This window comes from Mustela lutreola, chromosome 4 (assembly GCF_030435805.1).
Source record: "Mustela lutreola isolate mMusLut2 chromosome 4, mMusLut2.pri, whole genome shotgun sequence".
Lineage (NCBI taxonomy): Eukaryota > Metazoa > Chordata > Mammalia > Carnivora > Mustelidae > Mustela > Mustela lutreola.
The window spans coordinates 27,393,301-27,402,509 of record NC_081293.1 but is presented as its reverse complement, the minus strand read 5'-3'; the positions used below and the strand labels follow the sequence as shown (position 1 = coordinate 27,402,509).

Here is a 9,209-nt window from a genome sequence, read left to right as displayed (position 1 = left end):
GGCACAGGTGTCCCCACTCTGGACTTGAGACCCGGAGCCACACCCTGCTGCTGAACAGGAAGGGGTCACACAGTCAGGCACCTGGCTTCACACTTTGTTTCCACACGCCCTAGCGGTGGCATCTTATGTCAGCCCCTGTTGTGTCTCTGACTCCACTCTCTTCATCTCTATAAAGTCAGTCAGGTTAAAAACCCAGGACAGAGATTTATTACTGATGTGACTGGACTGTGGGGGCTGGCAGCCCGGGTTCTTGATGCTCTGACTCCTTCTAAGGAGGTGGGCTGGAGAGAGGAGAGTGTGGATGCATTCAAATACACATATATTGTTTGCAGGAGACTTATTTCAAGGAATTGGCTTATGCGGCTCTGGAGGTCGGCTAGACAAGGCCAACATCTGTAGCTCCGGCAATCAGGTAGGAAAGAGAAAAGCTCAGGAACAAGCTGGCGATGGGGCATTGCCAAGAGGAGTCCATCGAGGGGAGAGCAATGGGAGAGCCTGCCCCTTTTTGCAGTGTCCTGCATCAGGAAGAGCGTGTCCCTCTCAAGCATTCCTGCTTGGGGCAGGCTCACGGGATGCTCTCCCTAGCTTAAGGTTGACTAATTAGGGAATTTAATGAGGTCTTCCAAATCTAGCAGGCCCTAGATAAGTGTTTCTTGAATACCAGGAGCAGGTGTGTGTTTGCTACAGAGTGGTGGCTGCCATTCTTGAGGCTGGGCCTAGCCTGGTGGGCGCATCTAAGAAAATTATACAGCAAAAATTATTTTTATGAAGATTATCTATTAGGTACTCTTTGGGGACGTTCCCGGCAGCTAAGAGTCTCCCCAAGTGGACCTAGCAGGAATTTACACACTGAGGGGCTGAGGCTCTGCTTCTCTTAACAAAGGGAGGCTGAGGGACGCCTGGGTGGCTCAGTTGGTTAAGCAGCTGCCTTCGGCTCAGGTCATGATCCCAGCGTCCTGGGATCGAGTCCCACATCGGGCTCCTTGCTCCACGGGGAGTCTGCTTCTCTCTCTGACTCTGCCTTCCACTCTGTCTGCCTGTGCTCGCTCTCCCTCTGAAAAATAAATAAATAAAATCTTTAAAAAAAAAAAAAAAAAAAAAAAAAAAAAACAAAGGGAGGCTGAGGGGGCTGTGGCCGTGGCTGTCTGGGGTCAGAAGCGAGGGCGTCTCTCTGGGGCTCCTGAGGTTTGGATACAATGAAGCCTGGGGAAGACCTCAAGATGGACCAGGTCCCCCGAGTTGCCCTGCTCTGGCTGTTGGGGCCACTGAAGCCCGCGACAGTAACGGCCCTCAGTGACCAGTGGGGCAGCAGCAGGTAATTACCGGGCAGAGGCTGGGAACTGACAGGGTAATTATTAGCTTCTAATTGCAGGGCAAACCCAGGCCGAGATCCTTCTCTCCAAAGCAGAGGGCATTACTATTTGCATAGCAATTAATTACTTTGGGAGCTACGGAATTTAATTACCCACTAGTCCGCAGGAGCCAATAATTAAATTACTCTCAGAAACAGGGTATTTATTTCCCAGTTAGGCTGAGCAGGTAGCTCCTACCTTGGGGAGGGAGGCTGGGTGGTGACCCCTGAGCCCGTGATTGGCCCTCGGCCCAGCTGGCATAGTGGCAAAGGCAGCCCCCCAGGAGGGCGTGTCCACCTGAGCTGCAGACCTGCAAGCGCAGGCCCTGCGGAGCCCGCGGAGCTCAGAGCCCCCGGGGGGCCTTCTGCCGTGGGGCGCCAGGGGAGCTGGGCGCATGCGCACGTAGAATCCCAGAATCCCGCGTGGAGCAAGAAGAGCAAGGAGACCAAACAGGACACTTCGGCTTAGTCGTTTTGCCACAGCTGCTTGGTCTAACGTGTGTCAAAATACACACGTTACCACGTACTGGGGTCGACAGATTGATGCTGAGTCCGTCCTGGATTCTCTTTTCATCCCTGATGCCTCTCACGGCTGAGTGGGAGGTTGGGCAGGGCTTAGGACCAAGTGGAGTGGGGTTTCAGGAGGAGTTGAAGAGTGCCTGTTTGAAACATCACTTGGTAAAGAAGAAAAAAAAAAGTCAGGAAGTTTAATGTTCCTGCATCAAAATGGCCATATGTCGTATACTCCTGAGAGATGGGGGCCTCTGGGTTCTTCCAAATAGAGAGTGACGCCTGTGAGTAGAGCTGTGTTAGATCCAGCCCTTCTCCCCATCTTAGTAAGCAAGGTGGAGCTGGGGTCACGGAGGTGAGGGGCTGGGGGTAGAAGGATGCCACCGAGAGGGGGTGTGGTACAGCTTGCCCAGTGACTGGGACACCCTGTCCGCAGGCCTGAGAAAGCCCGGAGGTTGGGCAGCATCTGCTCTCCCATCCCCCCATTGCTCTCCCCTAAGTCCCACCACCCTTTTCTCCACCTCCACCTCCACTGTGGCTGCCTGGGCAGTCGGGAGCTGGCAGGTAGTTGAGGCAATGAGGCGTTCTCTCTACCCATTTGTAGAGCGTGGGGTGACGTGTCTGGCCCTGGTGCTGGGGATTCGGGCCCTGGTGCTGGGTAGGACAGACTGCCGCCTGGTGGTGAGTGGCCCAGTCCTTCTGCGTAGTGGGTCCCGGGGTCTTTGTGCACCATCCCCTTCTGAGGAAGGATGGAAGCAATAGGGCTCCCTTCCCTTCGTCTTCATTCTCTTTCCTGAGAAGAGTCTCAGGCAGATCAAGTGGGCAGGTTCCTCCCTCTCTTTCCTCCAGGTGACATTGGTGGGCCCCTGTTGTATGCAGGTCTGGAGCCACCTCCCTGCCCCGCTGCCTTTGGGTGAGTTCCCAACTGATAATTGCTCCCAGCCCTTGACCCCTTGGAACTCCCCTCCCAAGGACTAGAGCTGAGCCCTGCCCCCACCCCTCCAGCCTGGCCTCTGGGCCTCCCCAGGTGGGATCCTATAGGCCCTTCTAATGAAGTTCTCCCCGACTCTGTTCAGGGCACCCACCACCCGTGGAAGAGCACCGGCCGGCCCTCAGCCTTGGCTGCTGACAGCAGCAATCCATCTCCATCACAGTAATGGCGTCCCCATTAATCGGCCATAAACTAATAAAGCAAGCACTTTCCACCCTACACCCCCCCCCCAACTTCATTAAGTCTTTAGTACATTAATATGTCTTACTTAGTGTCAGCTAAGCCTCTTTTTCCATTTGGGGTGGAGCATGGTGGGGTGGGCGCCTTGCCCGGTGGCTGGGTGAACATGACCCCTCCCCTGGCCCGGGCAGAGGGGCTGCTGACTCAGGCCCACCCACCCCTCTCTCCCTCACCCTCTGCCCACTTTCCCTGAGGGGCCCTAGAGGCGGAGGGAAGCGGGAGCAGGAGGAACAGGAAGAAGTGGGGAGAAGCTGAGGCCAGGGGAGGCAAGGGAAGGAGGAGGAGGCAGGGTCGGAGGAGGAGGGGGCTGGCAGAAGAGGAGGAGACGGGATGGGGGAGGAGCCGTGCACCTCCAAATTAAATTTGTGATTCAGGCATCAGATGGGCCGACAGCCAGAGATTAATTCGACTGATCGAGTTATAAAGAGCGGAAGGCCCGGGTAATCAATCTTGCAGCTGTCAGGCCGACAGGCAGGAGTATTAACCTGGCGAGACGGCACATACCGAGGACCTCTTCATTTCATTCACCCCAACCGTGTCCCTGACCACCTCTGGCCCGTCTCTCCAAATAATAATAATTGTGGCTGTTAACGATGACAGAGACAGGATGAAGGGCCGCCCCTCTGCCCCAGCCTTCCCTCCCACAGCCCTCACCCGCTGCTCAGTCTGAGCAAAAGCCTGAGCAAGTAACAGCTGGTGGCCCTCTTTGAGAGGTGGGGAAACCGAGGCCGGGACTCCAACAGGACCGTTAGGCAGGCTGGAGGTGAGGTTGGGAAGGCACTAGGAGACAAGGGCAGTGTCCTAGATCCCTTTTGTTTCCCAGGGAAAGAGTTGTCCCCCAACTAGCTGGTACAAACCCTCGGTGCTTTCAGCTCTGGCCAAGGAAGCTGGGATCCAGAAGGTCCAACTGACCCCAACTCAGGCCTCTTCCCACCCTGGCCATGACTCTGAGTGCTGGGCCGGTAGGTTGGCAGCCCCAGCCCAGGCCAGGGCCCCCGGGCTGGGGCAGATGTTCTAGCTGGCAAACCACCTTTCCTGCTCACTCTCCCAGCTCGACAGTGTCAGTCCACACCTGGGACGGGCTGGGGGCTCCCTGCAGAGACTTGTGGAGACACCATCCCTTGGGCAGAGATGGGGTGTTGCGCGGCGGCGGGGGGGGGGTGTGCTTCCTTGAAATTGATACCTCTCAGCTCTAGCTAATTTTCACATTCTTCAAACTCTGATAACTCTTTCTTCCTTGCTCCAGGGAAAGGAAGGGGGAAGGAGGAACACCATGTGTGTGCTCGTGGGTGCGTGGGGGGGGCACGGATACAGACGTGATGGGGGTACCTTTAGGGCTTATTGGGAGTGAGCCAGGACTGAGTCTGCCCTCTGAAATCCTCAGGCCAGGGTAGGCTATAGGCAGTGGAGGCCTCGGAGGGTCGAGGTGAGGAGACAGGGTCCTCTCCACTTTTCTTAGTGAGAACAACTGGGTTAGCGGAGGAGGCCATGGTCCCTAACTTGGTCTAACAGTGTTATCTGTTATTATTGTTATTCTTACTGACAATCTAGGGACCATCTCACCCAGCAGATAATACAACTGTCATTTATTGTGTTCTAAGTATCTCTACGTATAAGTTAAGTGTTTTACATACATCACAACTTTTTTTTTTAATTTTTATTTATTTGACAGAGAGAAATCACAAGTAGGCAGAGAGGCAGGCAGAGAGAGAGAGGGGGCAGGAAGCAGGCTCCCTGCGGAGCAGAGAGCCCGACATGGGACTCGATCCCAGCACCCCGGGATCATGACCTGAGCCGAAGGCAGAGGCCTTAACCCACTGAGCCACCCAGGCACCCCATACATCACAACTTTAATGTTCACAAAAAACTCTATGAAGTAGGTTGTATTTACAGTCCCATTTTACAGATGAAAAATTGAGGTTCAGAGAGGTTTGGAGGCGTGCTTAAGCTGGCATAACCAGGAAATGGTAAAGCCCATACTTGCCACTACCCAGCGCCTCAGTACAGGCTAACTTTACCCAAGCCCCCCCAGTGTACCCCGGGCCCCTTCTCAGTGGGCTGATCCTGGATATCTCCGGCTGAGCTTACCAGGACACTAGATCCCTCTGGGTGTGAGGTGGGTGGGGAGGGTGGCGCTGTTTGTTCAGGGGAGGGGGGGTGCTTGGTGTCAGAGAACACTCATCCAGGGCAAAGAGAAGAATAGGGGCCCCATCCGGGGAGGCTCCCCAGTGCCCTGCCCTGGAGTAACCCCAGGGAGGAGGATTGCCCCCTCCCCAGGCCCCATGGCCTTTTGGGAAAGGAGAGGGTGCTGACTTACCCACATTCCCCCTCCTCCCGACACCTCTCCAGGGCTGGAACAATTGGAGAGGTGCCTCGCTGGGTGTGTGTGGCAGGGAGGGACCCCGACTGGGATGGGTCTGGAGAGAAAGCTCTCCTTCTCTCCCCCGACCCCAGCTGGGGCTGGGCCCAAGGCGGGGTGGGGGAGTGGGTCTGACTGGGCGGCAGCCAGGCCAGCCCCTCTCTCCCAGGCTCCCTGGGACCCATTTCAAGTGGCTGCTTCCAGGCTGGGCCTGCCGAGGGAGGGGGAGCGGGAACAGGGAGCTTGTTTCCAAGCAGAGGTTCAAGGGTCTCCCTTCCTGAGCCCCTGCCCCCTTGCTCAGGGCAGCCATTGATTCTGCCCTGTCAGTCTCAGGCGGCCCCTCCTTCAGCTCCATCCGGGGCTGTGGCTGTGGCTCAGGACAGCATGCCACCCCCACCCCATCCTGAGGCTGTTCTTGTCCTTGGGGTGGGGTTGGATGAAGACCCCTCGCATAGACCCTCCGGGAGCAGAATCCCCGAGTCTTCAGGTTTGGATCATGGGGGTAACAGAGGATTTATTCTGCTGTGATTTCCTTCCACACCCCTGGTTCTCCCTCCTTCTGGTTTAGGCCAGATCCTGGGTCTGGGCGTGGTCTTGTGGTAGTAGTGTTAGGGGGTGTTCTCTGGCTTCTAGCCCTCTCACCCCATCAAGGCAGGGGTGGGATGAGACTGTCTAGGGCTGTCTTGTAATTCCCGTCACGGTCCCTTGGATCTGCTCTGTGCTGTAGTTCCCTATGTAGGGAGTAGCCCTCATGACCTCTGCCTCCTTCAGAGGGGGGAAAGGTGGGTTGCTGGGGTAGGGAGAGGAGAGGTCATTTAAGACAAATCAGGTAGAATGCCTGTTTCAAATCCTGGCTGTCTCTGTGAGCCTCAGTTTCTTTATCTGTGAAATGGGAAGAATAGTGTGCACTTCCTTGGCTTGTGGTGATGCTCGAGTGATATGTGAGAGTGGGTCTCTCACGGTGTCTGGCACCTTGTAGATTTTGAATAATTATCAAAAGCATCAGCCAGAGCAGGGGAGATCCAGGGGCGTGGTGAAGGTATGGGCTTTAGGAGAGAATGACTCTTCCTCACCCTCAGCCTCCCTTGTCTCCCAGCTCCTGATCCCTCCCTAGGTGACAAGCCCAGGCAGAGAGGCCCTGAACTTGGACGTCACACTCTGAAGAACTCCTGGACAAGACAGGGAGAACATCTGTGTGCTGGACAGGGTTGAGCTGGAAGACTGTGTGTGATTCCATATCCCTGTTTCAAGAAAGGAATTGTTTGGACATTAGCCAGGTGGTGTGTATGTGTGTGTGCATTTGTGTGCATGTGTGCACATGTATGTGTAGGCTCAATGGCTGGCCTCAGAATTCTTGCTGATTAATCTCTGTCTTCTCGCACCCAGCCCTGGTCCAGAAGCTCCAGGCCTGAATTGGTGTCCAATGGACCTGAGGGGTCAGAATCAGGCCCAGGAAGATGGATTTCCCCGTCCCCTCGGCCCCCACCCAGCAGGGGAGGGAGAAGGCTGCTTCATTATGTTTAATGGGATTATTGGGGAGGGGGGACAGTAGTCATGGGGCATTAGCTGCTAATTGGGTCCATAATAAAGTTAATAAAGCTCTTATGGTCTTTGCCATTAACTGTAATTAAGGGGGTGCTCTGTGGCAGGATGGGGAATATTGGCGGGGAACGGGTACTCAGCTCTCACTGGTAGAAGGAGCCAGAACAGGAGCAGGTGACAGGGAAGTTGGCAGCTATGCCAAGGCTGGGAGCTATACCCATGGCTGGGCTCACCAGCCATGGGTCCTTGGAGAGCTGGAGGGGGTGAGGTGGACAGGAAGGGAAAGGGTCTGCCATGTGCTATGCATAAGAGCAAGAGGGAAATTCTTAACCCCAACCCAGATGTCCACGCCCTTGAGGAGGCTCGGAACACGGGAGAAATGGCACCTCCAAGGAGAGATGGTATGGACCAGCTGGAGCTTTGGGGCCTGACTCTGGCTTGGGTTTGCTGTGGACCTTGGGGAGATTGTATAACCTCTCTCAGCCTCCGTTTCCCAACAAGAGGATAATAATTGCTCCTGTCAGTTGCCGAAGCTGGTGTGGAGGGAGGAAACCAGATGAATGACTGTGGAGCTGTTGTTCTTTATCAAGCTTTTATTTATTTGCTTGTGTAATTATGCAAGAAGGACTTTAGGTCTTACTGTGGATGCAGAAGCATAGAGTGGATGTCCCCTTCCCATTTTTCCTCTGCCATCACTTTGATGTCTATCTTTCTAGAGTTTGGGGGATACACTTACATGATATCTATGTACATCGAGAAACATACAGCTTTCTTTTTCTCCTTCCTTCCTTTTCCTCCCTCCGAACCCCCTTCCTCTCTTCCTTCCTTCTCCGTCCTGCTCCTTTTCTTTTTCCTTAAATGGAATGATATTTTTGTACTGGTTGGCAATTTGCTTTTTCCTCTTACATGTGTCTTTGTAGCGTTTGCCTGTCAGTACGAGCAGACCAGGTTCATTTTTGGATGGCTGCTCGCTATTCCACAGTTTGGATAAACCATTACTTATTTCAATGCTGAACCTATCGGTGAGCGTGTAAGTTGTTTCCACCGTATGACATTTAAACAATGGACCATCCTTGGATCACCTTTGTGTACTTGCTTATTTCTGTAGACTGGATTTCTGGAAATGGAATAGTGGGCCCCAGGATATATTTTATTTAAATTTGTGGTATCATGAACTTGTTCGTTTTTGAAAGGTCAAATATGTACGAAGGTCAAAAAAATCATGAAGTACAAAGGATTGTCACTCTTGCTCTCAGTACCCCCACTGTTCCTTCTTAAAGATTTAAAAATACACATTTTCAAAAATTGGTGAATGCTCATTTGCCTATTTCCCCCTCTTCCCCACCCTCCCCAAATGGTGGTGCATTCTAGACTCTGTTCTGCACCTTCCTTTTTTTTTTTTTTTTTTTAGATTTTATTTATTTATTTGACAGAGAGAGATTACAAGTAGACCGAGAGGCAGGCAGAGAGAGAGAGAGGGAAGCAGGCTCCCTGCTGAGCAGAGAGCCCGATACGGGACTCGATCCCAGGACCCTGAGATCATGACCCGAGCCGAAGGCAGCGGCTTAACCCACTGAGCCACCCAGGCGCCCCTGCACCTTCCTTTTTATCTGCACATTGCTACCCTCATAGGTGAAGATCATTAATGATGGGAACATGTAGATACTCTTTTGAATGGCTGCATAGTATTCCACTGTATGGCTGTGGTTTCATTATTTAGCTAGTCCTCTAGATAGATACTTAGCATGTTTGCAGTCTTTAACTCTTACAATGTGACCATAAATACTCATGATATACATCTGTCTGAGCACAAGTGTGGGACATACATAGACAAATTCCTAGATGTGGAACTGTGGGGTCAAATGACCTGCTCACAGAAAATGTCTGATAGATATTCAGATCACAAAAACCAACCTACTCCCATTCCCACACCTGTGTGTGTGCTGCCAGCCAAGCCCTCGGCCGCAGCCACATCACTTGTGCCCCTGAGCACTCGGGCACACTCATGGGCAAGGGTTCTTCAGGTAGCTCCTGAGATTGAGGAGTCCCAAGGAGAGTGCAGCTTTCCCCGGGAGAGGCTGGGCAGGAGGGGGAAAGGCGGGAAAGAGAACTGGGTAAACACAGCAGTTGTCAGAGGGGAGGAAGACTTACAGCCGGGGTCAGGGGTTAATGCAGATGGAGCTACCGGACACGCTACACAGAGCAAACAAAACAAG

The 9,209-nt window shown here is 53.5% G+C and overlaps 1 long non-coding RNA gene across 1 annotated transcript; it reads left to right on the top strand.

Annotated features, from left to right (window-relative positions):
- Window positions 1-329: 329 nt before the first annotated feature.
- LOC131828529 (uncharacterized) lies at window positions 330-7,044 on the top strand. The gene is made up of 4 exons (XR_009352487.1): window positions 330-412; window positions 2,711-2,774; window positions 6,548-6,728; window positions 6,838-7,044. It is a non-coding gene; the product is annotated as an uncharacterized LOC131828529 (long non-coding RNA).
- Window positions 7,045-9,209: the final 2,165 nt, after the last annotated feature.